The following is a 12123-nucleotide window of genomic DNA, read 5'->3' on the forward strand; positions in this document are numbered from 1 at the left end:
TAACAATAGAAAAGACAAATTTCCTAGTGGAACTGACATTTAACCAGGAGAAAGGGAATATACCATGTGGAATATGCCATTAACTAGCAGGTTAAATCCTAAAATAAGAAGGAGAAAGACTCCATGAGGAATGATTGGGGGGTGAGAGGAAAGACATCATGAGGCAAGGAGGAAAACGTAGAGCTACCCCAACAGCCGGCTACCCCAAAAGGGAATCAGCAAAGATGGTGTGGGCTGTGGACAGATTGACTGGGGAAATTTAACCTTGGAGGTTTGACATAACTTGGTTTTCTGCCTGCTCACAACCAGATGGGGCTATCCAAGACCTTCACAGTGAGTGAGTGAAACTATCAGGTTGAACTGATCCCCATGTGATTCAGAATGGTGAGTGACCATCATATAATAAAAAATGCTGGAGATATCTCTAGTGGAAAAATGAAGGTTTATTATATGTTCTGGTGAGAATCAGGCTTCCCTCATTATATATTAAAAAATATATAATGATGTTTGGTGCAGGGCAGAGAGTTGTGAGAACCCCTCTTTGGTCAGTGCAGGTCCAACCTGAAAGAATTCACAAACCCGAAATATTAGACTGGCAAAAGGAAATTTATTGGCACTGAGAAGCCAGTTTTTTCTAGGAGACTGACTTCTTCAATGGCAAGGTCCTGACAGAAAGGTAAAGGTCCTAGCAGAGAAATCCTGGCAGAGAGATAAGAGGAGTTAATGCTGAAAAGAGAATGTCTTCTCAGTGGGCAGGGGTCCTGGCATGCAGCTGTGTCAAAGGGAGAGAGGTCCCTTAGCATGGAATGATTCCTACTTTAGGCCTCTGCAAAGAAATGAGCTCCCAAATTGCCCTTTAAATAGGAAATCTGAGACTGAAGTTTCCTTCAAAGTTGTCACTGACCTGGCCTAGATTTCCAATTTAATAAGACCACTTCAGTTCAAGCTAAATAGGAATGGTCCTAATTTTCAACTCAATAGAGGGTGCAGCTACTCACTAGAGATATCAGGTCCAGATCTCCAGCTAAATGAGACCACTTAAGTTCCAGCTAAGTAGGAAGTGGTCCTGGGCCAATCTTAATGAAACCATTTAACTGCCCCAAGGATGAGTCCCTGTTAGGAGAATTTCAGGGCTCATTCCAAAAGTCAAGGACAGTTTCAGGGGTTCCCTCATCATATGTAGTATTTTTTATTGGTCTAATATTCCTCCCAAAAAAATATAAACTCCTTGAAGGTAAAGACTGAATTTCATGTTTAAAACTTTGTATCTGCTGCTCTTAGTACAGTGCTTGGGCATATAGAGCTTAATAAATATTTGTTGGACTAAACTGAGTTCATACAATGAACAGAAAAACTCAGAGGACTTTCTAGTTTTGGGGAGTTCACATTCTAATTGAACTTGAATATCATGGGGTAGGAATAAACCAGATGATTATATTCTTAATTATGTAAGATTATTCTATTTGTAGGAAAGTTGGTAGCTGTTTATTCAGTGATAGTTGAGGGATGAGGAAGGATCTACCTGCCCCAAGCTCTTTTTTGAACTAGCCATGGTAATTGAAATTCAGAATGTTAAATGCAGTCTTTCAGGTTGAGGCAGTGCTCCAGAAAGTCCACATTGAAATGCAAAAATATTATTCCTAGAGGGATAAAATATTCATCCCTTTTCTGAACCACTTGTAGTAGAAGGAACACTAGATTTGGAGTCCAAGATATATAAAGAATTTATTATTCACTATGTACCAGAATGCAAATACTAGTAAGTGTAATCCTTGCCTCAAAGAGCCAATTGCAAAGGACTCTACTTATTGGTGAAAATTGATTACTCAGTGACATTACTCACACCAGATGAGGTTAGGATAGGTGATATGGATTGGCTTTTGGCTTAGAGAGAGAAAATTCACTATTCTATCCTGTCTTTAGGTGGGCAAGCTGGATGTGCTTGGGCCTCTCCCTGCAGGGACTAAATAAATGCTTTCTCTTTGTACCTGAAGATGTCTCTAATTAGTTAATTTGGGGAAGGGGACCAAAAAGCTCTTCCCCATCAAGGAATAGGGATCAGGAATTATGACTTGAATTTAAAAACTCCTTTCCCTTGTCTAATAACGTTTAAAGGAGAAGATACTTCTAGCCCACTGCCCCTTCTCTTCGAGGAGAGCAGATGCAAATCAAGGGCCGACCTCTTATCCTGACATCTAACTTTCTCTTTAGCAGAATCAGTCTTTTTTGGAGGAGAGGAGAGAGATCTCCCAGTGAGCACTTAAACAGCCCCTTCTGGAAATATATTGCCTCCAAGGGCAAAACAAAACAAGTAACTCAGTCCTGGGCAGGGGTCCTCAAACTATGGCCCGCAGGCCAGATGCAGCAGCTGAGGACGTTTATCCCCCTCACCCAGGGCTATGAAGTTTCTTTATTTAAAAGCCCACAAAACAAAGTTTTTGTTTTTACTATAGTCCGGCCCTCCAACCGTCTGAGGGACAGTGAACTGGCCCCCTATTTAAAAAGTTTGAGGACCCCTGTTAGGGAAGGCAATAGATAAAAGGGAACTGAAAGATGAGGAATGGCTACTCTCAGAGCTTTGGCCTCAGTTTCTTATTTATGAAAATTTGAGGTTGATTGTGTTTTGTATTTTTCCCCCCACACCATTTTTATTTAAAACACAAATATATCTTTCTCCATGATGGATGGTTCAAATGATGTTGATCATGAATGATGCAGATGCAGATGAATAATACAAGCGCTTTAAATGAGATACAAACAAAATCATTAAAAAATGAAAAGAATAAAAGTTATTTACCAAAAAAATTGGAGCTCTTGTGCAGATCTCAAGAATGAAATAAATGGTGAAGGGGAAGGGGAGGAGGCAATTGGAATGGGGCCAGAAGACTCATACAACAAATACTTTTCAATTATAGAGGGAGAGGGTGAAGATTTTTGTACATAGAGGTCTTTCTCCTCTTTCTTTTCCTTTTTTGGGGCATAAAGCTCATTGTATTAGCACTGGGTCAAATGGTATGCACAGTTTGGCAAATTTGAAGGCATATTTCTAAATAACTTTCCAGAATGGCTGGAACAAATCATTATTCTACCAACAGTACATCAATGTCCTTGTCTTCCCATTGTCCCTCTAACAACTGTAATTTTTGCCAGTCTAACAGATATGAGTTAGAATGTCTGAGTTGTTTTAATTTGCATTTCTGTCATTTTAAGTGATTTGGAGTATTTTTTCATACTTTTGTGATAGCATATGTCTCTTGTTCATATTTTTTGGCTGTTTTTATCTACTTGTGAATGATTCTTATTCTTATAGATTTCTATCAATTCCCTATATATCTTGAATATTTGTAGAATAATCTTAAGCAATCATGGAATCTTCATAAAACATTTTCCCCAAATACCTGGGAAATTATCATTTTAATTGCATTGATTTTCTTTGTGCAAAAAGGGCTCAATTTTATGTAACCAAAATTGTCCATTTTTATCTTCTATCAAACCTTATTTTGATCTATTCCCCTGTTCTGAATCGGGAAGGCATTTTCCCCTCTTGTTCCTCTAATTTATTCATGATATTACCTTATATATTTAGGTCATGTAATCACTTGAAGTTTATTGAGATTTATGCTATGAAATCTTGGTCTAAACCTAAATTCTTCAAGCCTATCCTCCAGTTTTCTGAACTGTTTTTGTCTAATAGTGAATATTACCCCGGGTAAATGGAGTTTGGGAATTTGTCAAACACTAGTCACTAGAAGCATTTGTTCTTTATGTTGGGTATTTAATCTCTTAGATATGACTGAACAACAAAAACAACAAACAAATAATGTTTCATAGTATTATTCTAGTCTTTGTGATTGTTGAAAGTTTAAAAATATTTTAAAAATTTTAAAAATTGAATTAATTTTCAAAAATTATCATGAATTTATTTTTTCTTTTCTTTTTCTCCCTGCCTCCAAGAAAAAAGAAAAAAACAAAACACCCATATAAAAATAAATTGTTAGTGTTGAGCTAAACAAATCCTCATATTACTATGTAAAAATATATATATGTGTATATATATGTATATATATATATGTCTCATTTTTAATAGTTCTTCTGTGAGTGGATGGGAAAGATTCTTAATCATCAGGCTTCTGAAATAATGATTCGTTGTTGACTTCATCAGAGTTCTTAAGTCTTTAAGATTGTGGGAGGGAGAGGTTTGTTTTTGTTTTTGATTTCTATCTCTTGTTCTGATAATCAGGGTATTTTAGATTTTATAAATTTGTCAGTTTTACTGGCATATAGATGGGCAAATTAGTTTCTAATGATAACCTTTATTTTTTTCATTTATTACGAATTGTTCTTTTTCATTTTTGATACTGATGGTTTGTTTTTTTCTTTCTTTCTTTTCTTTCTGTCTCTTGCTTGCTTGCTTGTTTACTTTCTTATTTTCTCACTTTCTCATTCTTTCACTCTCTTTCTTTCATTTTTAACAAATGGTATCTTATTTGATCCTTTCTATAATCCTGGAAGGTAGGTACTATTATTATCCCCATTTTACAGTTGAGGATACTGAGACAAAAAAAAAGGGTAAAGTGATTTGCCCAGAATCACACAGATAATAAATGTCTAAGGTCAGGAGGTAAATTAAATTCGTAGCATTCCCTTAATTTACTAGTTCAGACAAAGAAGAAAATGAAGTTAATCTGGTATGGAGATGACACTTGACTGTTACCATCACTTCCCTTCTTAGAGAGTCAACAACCATCTCTATTTAACAATCTTTTATTTTTGTAGGGATCTAAATGAAGTTTCCTGGCTTCTAGTTTTCAAATTCTGTCCTCTAGTTTAGTCCGCGTTTATCTTCATGATATATAATGCTGTCGCTTGGTTTTTGATTGATAGAGACTAATTGCATTAATAAGGAAATGGTTGTATTTTGTCAAAAGCATTTTCTAAATCTATTAACATAATCATGTGATTTTTGATTGCTTTGCTAAGCAATATGATCTGTTATATTTATTGTTTTCCTAATAGTGAATCAACCTTGCATTTCTGGTGTAGTTTTTCTCTGGTCATAGTATATAATCTTTTTGACATGTGCTATAGCTTCTTGATCGATATTTAATTAACAACTCTGCATCAAATTCATTAGGAATATTGGTCTACAGTTTTCTTTCTCTGATTTGTATATCAAGGCTTTATTTACAGCAAGAGAAAATTTGATAGAATTCTTTCTCTTCCTATTTTTGCAAAGTTTTGTAATATAGAAATTAATTTTTCTTTGAATATTTTATAGAATTTATATGTAAATCCATCTTTTGTTTGTTTGAAATGTTTCTTAAAATAATTCATTTTTGAATTCTGATTTCCATTATATTCTGCCTCTCTCCTTCATTTTATAAGTAAATTTGTCTCATTTACATGAATAGTTATGATTGTAGTGGGTTTTTTTTTTCCCTTTGAATTTCTTTTTATACATTTCCTTCTCTTTGACCTGTACCTGTTCTTTATAAAGAAGATGTTGAGAGAGAAATCTGCCCAACACTACTGATCTATATTTCATGTATAACTCATGCCTCAAATCCATTTGATTGGGATTCTCTTCATTAGTAGAGATTGATTACTCAATGATCCATGTTTGCCTGAAGGAAAAAATTGGTGGGTGCTTGGGAAAAGAGATAGTGAGCTTTCTGGTTTCTAGCTTTCAGAAAGAAAACCTATGATTCTAGACTTTCATTGAGTCCCTAAGGGGAGAGAAAAATCCTGAGAAGCAGCCCATATGTAAAGGAGCTGGCAACTCCCTATTCCAGCTTATTAGAAACTTTGAGAATTTTTTCTTTGGTCATCTCTCCTTGACTGGTTTTCGGGGGCATTTGTATATGATATGAGCTATTATATGTTTTCTGTATTTTTTTTTACATTTTTCCATCTTTCTTTTTGGCTCTTGTTTCTTGTTTCATGCAGTTACTGATCTTGATCCATTCTGATTTTCAAGGAGTCAGTTACTTGAATGAGATGTACATTTTCTCCATTAAGCTGTTTATTCTCTTTCTTCTTGATCTCTCATTTCCTTTATAATTCTTTTCACTAAAGTTACCATTTTATTTAATCATTTTAAAACTCTCTATTTGTTCTAAGAATATAATAGAGATTATGGCAAACCTAAAGGACAACTTTAGGTTTTGCTTATACAAATAATGCGGCATTATCTGGGGCTTACAGCGAGGACCATGTTCTTCCAGAATCTCAGAGGCCACATACCAGTATACTGACGGGGACTATCTGATCCAGGGAAGTCTCTAAGTGTTGCCGTCCAGGCCCAAGCTGCTTAAGCTTCGGAACCCCAGTCTATGATCTGAGGAATGGCTGAAAGCTCCAGCATTCTTGGCTGGGAGCTGCTCTAAATTCCTGCCTCTGGCCTGGTTTCACAGTTTCAGCCTCTCATGTTTCCCTGGCTCACTCCTGGTATATGCTGAGGGGCTTCCAGGCACTCTTCTCAGAATGAGTTCTTCTGGCTGGACCAACAATAGGGTGAACAAGATGCCCACAGGTTTCTGACAATCCCTTTACATGGACCTGGGCTGGAAAATATATTTATTATAGTTTCTTTTTAGATTTCTTCTTTATCGTTTCTCTGTCCGGTTCTCCTTTTAAAACATGCCTTGTGGGGGTAGTTATGGGAAAGCTGAGCTGCTTTGTTTGCATTCACTTTGCCACAATGATGAGAACTAATCGATGACTACTTGTCAGGGATTGCTGAAGAGATTCCTCAACTGGGTAGTGTTGGAAACTTCACATGCAACATCAACGTTATTATAGATCTAATTGGCCAGCATCCACTTCCATTCCTGCCCTTAGCTCATAAAGCCACTATTCTTCATGACAATCTTTCAGTATCGAGGAAGGAACCACAAAGATATCTATGCAATAGTTCAGAGACAGTTCCTGTAGAGGGAAAGTATAGATTAAAAAGTTAAACACAAAGCCAGAGGAAATATAATTTTCCTCTCTGACTTCATAAACATAATTTAAATAGCAAAAGGAGATTTATAAAGAGATCAAATTAACTTTACAAAGAGCTCATTCTCACAATCACAGAATGCCAGAGCTCTAAGGGACTTCAGAAGTTACCTAGTCGAGGCCATCCATGAACAAGACTCCAACCTACCATATAACTATCATATAACTTTGACCAGTTCTTGCTGAAGTCCTTTATTGAAGGAACCTATTACTTTCTGAGTCAGTTCCTTTCACTTGTGAATAGCTCTAATTGTTGTTCTGCTTTCCTTTACACTGAATCAAAATCTGCCCCTCTTTACCCATTATTTCCTTCTCTACCCTTTGGGGCCAAGCAGAACAATAACGACAACCATAAATAACATTTATATAGCATTTGCTATGTTCCAGGCATTGTGTTATTAAGGAATAGACATTTCCAGCTGTGTACCAGAAGGTACTTGAATTGCAAGAAGAATATCTTGTAGTTAAAAATATTTTAGGTATAGAAAATATACTAACCCATCCCCAAAATTTTGAGTAAAATAAAAATACTCATTCAGTTCTAAAAAAAAAAAAAAAAGTAATTACTTCTATTAAAAAAAAAAAAAACACTTTCTAACAAGGTTAACAGTCTTGCTTTTCCATGAAAGGGTCAATAATAATCTGAATATTTACTGTCCAAGGACCAGCCTAGCTAAATAGAGATACTCACCAGCAGTTTGGCTCTAGGGTAATCGCTCTTCCATATGACAGCTGCACATGACACATTTACTAGCTCAGATTGAAAAGGGATCTGAACAAAAAAAGACAGAACCAGAGATAGGAAACCAACGATGAATACAAAAGTATTTCCAGGAAGGCTCCAAAGCCAAGACCAAGTTGAAACTGACAATGAATACTAAAAACAACAAGGATTTTTTTAAAAAGTAATTTTCAAAGATTTTAGAACAAAAAAGGAAAAAGACAGGAGAACTTGGGGAATGACTAGGATAGTCATAATGAACACAAAGATGGAAGGCTAAAGTAGTTAACTCTTTTTTAAAACCAAGGAAAATAAATGGTTGGCACAATGTGAAGGTTATAACAAAAATAATGAAATTACACTTAAGATAAATAAAATTACACCTAAGAAATGTCATATCCAAGACAATTATACCTATTATATATAACAGTGGTTCTCAAAGTCTAGTCCAGAGCATCCTGGGAATCTCTGAAATCCTTTCAGAGAGTCTACAAATTGATAATTAGTTTTTATTTTTAATGTGATCAATATCTATCACTCTAAACCACATAAACAACTCTTTGGACAGATCCTCAATCATTTTTAATAGGATAAAGATATTGAGAACAAAAGTTTGAGGACCACTGATATATAAGATATGGATATGAGATTATACCATAGATATTAAATCTTAAGATAAATAAAGTTAAATTAAATTCAGTTACCAAGTCCTGGATGAATTCTATCCCAGAAGAATGAAAGAATTTATTGCTCAACTATTTTTGATATTTAAGGATTTTTGCTGAATGGAAGAGTTGCTGCAGGCCTAGAGCTGGGCTGATGTTAAGATTTTCAAAAAGGAGAAGTCTTCATCTATTGATTAGTCTTGAAATTTGTAGTAAAATTGGATTATTTTTAAAATGGTTCAAAAGTACTTTTATGAGTACTAAAACCCCACATAAGCTCATTGAGAATGTCACATCAAACAAGTCTATATGGATGAATTCCGAACAGATTAATGAATGGAATGAGGCAGAGATTGATTAATCTCTAAACCTCGCTTGGTGAAGATTTCTCTAGTAGATTGCCATGTAGCTTTTCCATTCCACCATTTTTATCAGAGGGGAAGATAAAGATATCATGCTTATTATATTAATGTATGACATGAAACTTGGAGGAATAATTATGGTGTGCATAAAAGATGTCAATCTAGAAAAATTGACAAAAATCTGATATGCTGAGTAAGAGAAATGATTATTAATAACTAATTAATATTAGGGAGATCCAAGGCTTTTCCCTTATATATTTCCTCATTCAAAACCCAGTCCTCTAAAGGATATTATTGTTAGATGAGATTACCCAAATCTGCCAGATAGATGCTTTTCATGCCGCCCAACTAGAATACCTTACAAAGATAATCTAATGTAAGTGAAAGAAAAGGAAAGGAAAAAAAAGAATGGGGGAAAAAACCCCAATCTAAGTGAATTCCAGTTGCTTGAGTTCTACTCAGATAAGATTGAGTGGATCCCTTTTGTCTAGATTGCTCCCAGTTTGTGGGGATGGGGGAGTGTGGGGGTGTTCTGGGTGTAGAGATAATCTTTTTGGCCAAGAGTGACACAAAGTCATGTTTTCAGCTTCTCCTTATTATATAAGTCCATCTCATTATAATATTCATTCTCTCATTAATTGTTAATTAGAGTTGATTTCCACCTGTAGGATATATTTGCCCTTCCAAGGGTATACAAGTATGACTCATCTTTAGTCCCCTATAGTGTCACTGACCTCTTATTAATTATTCACTAGCCATAATTAATAAAAAACAATTGTCAATTAGCCAGAAATCATGTTGAACTTTTCATTCATCACATGAGGTTTAGAAGAGATAAATGTGAAATCCTACATTTGGATCAAAATAGTGAATTTCCCAAATACTGGATAGAGGAGACTTGGATAAATAATTCATGGAGGAAAAAAAAAAAGACCACCAGTGTTTTATTTATTATAAGCTCAATATTATCAAATAATGGAACAGTGGTATCCTAAAAAGTTACTACATTAATAGAATTTCAGTGACTAAAACAAGAAAATAATTCCATTCTGTCTTGGATAATAAATATGTAGAATGTTCAGTTCTAAATTTTACATTTAAGACATTAACAAAGTGGACTGGAAGAGGAAAGTGAGCTGAGATTTTAAAATTTAAAGTTCTTTTAATCACCCCAGCTGACTAATCAATCCATAAGTATTTATTTAGCACCTATATGTTCCAGGCACTGTGCTAAGCACTTGACATGCTAATACAAAAGTGAAATTATTCCTACTTGCAAAAAAATTTATGTTTGATTCTCAAATTTCCTATAAAAGCAAAGTCCCTTCTTTTTGATACTAACATTCTACTGGTGTAGTTATATGGAAGTAAGCCATGGAATACCAATTAGAAAAACATATCACCCAGAGGGTAATTGAAAAGTAAAAAATGAATGTGCATGAAATGTAACATAATCCATGTGGAACCCTAAAGATCAAGAGTAGGAGACATCAGACTGATAGGAAGAAGAGATGGTCACATGGCAAAGGTCAGGGATGATATGATCAATGTATAGCAGTGATATCAAGCTAAGAAGGCTTGAGTGTATTAGGAGCTTTCCCTTTTCTCCTTGGGAAAATATAAAAAAGAATTACCAGACATAAATGGATGAATATTTCTATTGTTGGAGGGAACTTCAAAATTGATGGGATCTTATTTATTAAACACCTACCTTATGCCAGACACTTTGGTAGGCAATGGTAAGGCAAAGAAGGAAATTAATCAATCACTGCCTTATATTGAGGGGTAAAGCTTATGAAAAATAAAAACAAACCTAACAGTAGGAATTTAACATATATTTATCAAATGAAATTGTAATCTGATAAACACATGAGCAATTACTCTGGGATTCTGGAAGTCGCTAAGTGATACACCAAATTCTGGTGCTGCGCTTAAAGTCAGGAAGACCTGAGTTCAAACATGGCTTCAAATACTGTATGATCCTAGGCAAGCCACTTAACCTTGATCTACCTCAGTGTCCTCAATTTTAAAATGGGGATAATAATAGTACCTGCTTCCCAGGATTGTTGTAAAACTCAAACAAGACAGTCTATAAAGTACTTGGCACAGAGCCTGGCTTATAGTAGGTACTTAATAAATGCCTGTTCCATTCTATTCCATGCAGTCAGGATAATGTTGCCTGTCATTGGAACTTCAAAAGAACCTTGCTGTAGCAACAGGATACAGTGGAAAGAGGGCTGCATCCAACATGGCAGAGGGCAAGATGCCCACAATGGAGAGGCTCTGCTGATGAAATGAAACATTCTGCCGTGCTAGAGCCTGCTGGATATAGGGGACTGAGATGAAGACCGACTTACTACTCCTTATTCCAGGAAGCTATTGAGTGAGTCTCAAGTCTTTGTGGATTGCCTTTCTCAGGGTAGGAATAGGGTAAAGTCTTTAGAAGACATTAGAAAGGCAGAACAAATGAGGGAGGGAATTTCTGATCTGAAGTTGCCAACATCACTGAAATAACAATTCCTATTATTTAAAAAAAAAAAGATAAGAACCAAATAAGAAATATGGATAATGAATATATCAATATAACTTCAGGACTTCTAGGTTTTGCCCTCTATTGCACTGTTGTAGTAGACTTTCGGCCCTCCCCACCTGACTTTCTTCTATGCTTTGTCTCCTTCAATTATGGTATGGCTTCTTGTGTTTGATATTTTTAAATTTTTCAATAGTACAAATACATATAAAGATGTTTTTCAACATTCATTTTTTTAAGATTCTGTTTTCCAAGTTTTTCTCTCTCTTCTGTACCTCTTCAAGACAGCAAGCAATCTGATATAAGTTAAACATTTGCTTAAATTTTTTATTAAAGTTTTTTATGTACAAAACATACACATGGGTAATTTTTCAACACTGATTCTTGCAAAACCTTATGTTCGAAATTTTTCCCTCCTTACCCCTACCACCACCCCTAGATTTTAGTAATCAATATATGTTAACTATGTTAAAATATATGTTAAATCTAATATATGTATATATATTTATAAAATTATCTTGCTACACAAGAAAAATAGGATCAAGAAAGAGAAATGAAAATGAGAAAGAAACAAAATGCAAACAAACACCAATGGAAAGAGTGAAAATGCTATGTTATGGTCCTCACTCAGTTCCCACAGTCCTCTCTCTGGGTGTAGATGGCTCTCTTCATCACAAAAGTATTGGAACTGGCCTGAATTGTCTCATTGTTGAGAAGAGCCATGTCCATGAATAGTGATTGTCGTATAATCTTATTGTTTCCATGTACAATGATTTCTTGGTTCTGTTCATTTCACTCAGCATCAGTTCATGTAAGTCTCTCCAGGCCTTTCTGAAATCATCC

Source organism: Antechinus flavipes, chromosome 1, assembly GCF_016432865.1.
Source record: "Antechinus flavipes isolate AdamAnt ecotype Samford, QLD, Australia chromosome 1, AdamAnt_v2, whole genome shotgun sequence".
NCBI lineage: Eukaryota > Metazoa > Chordata > Mammalia > Dasyuromorphia > Dasyuridae > Antechinus > Antechinus flavipes.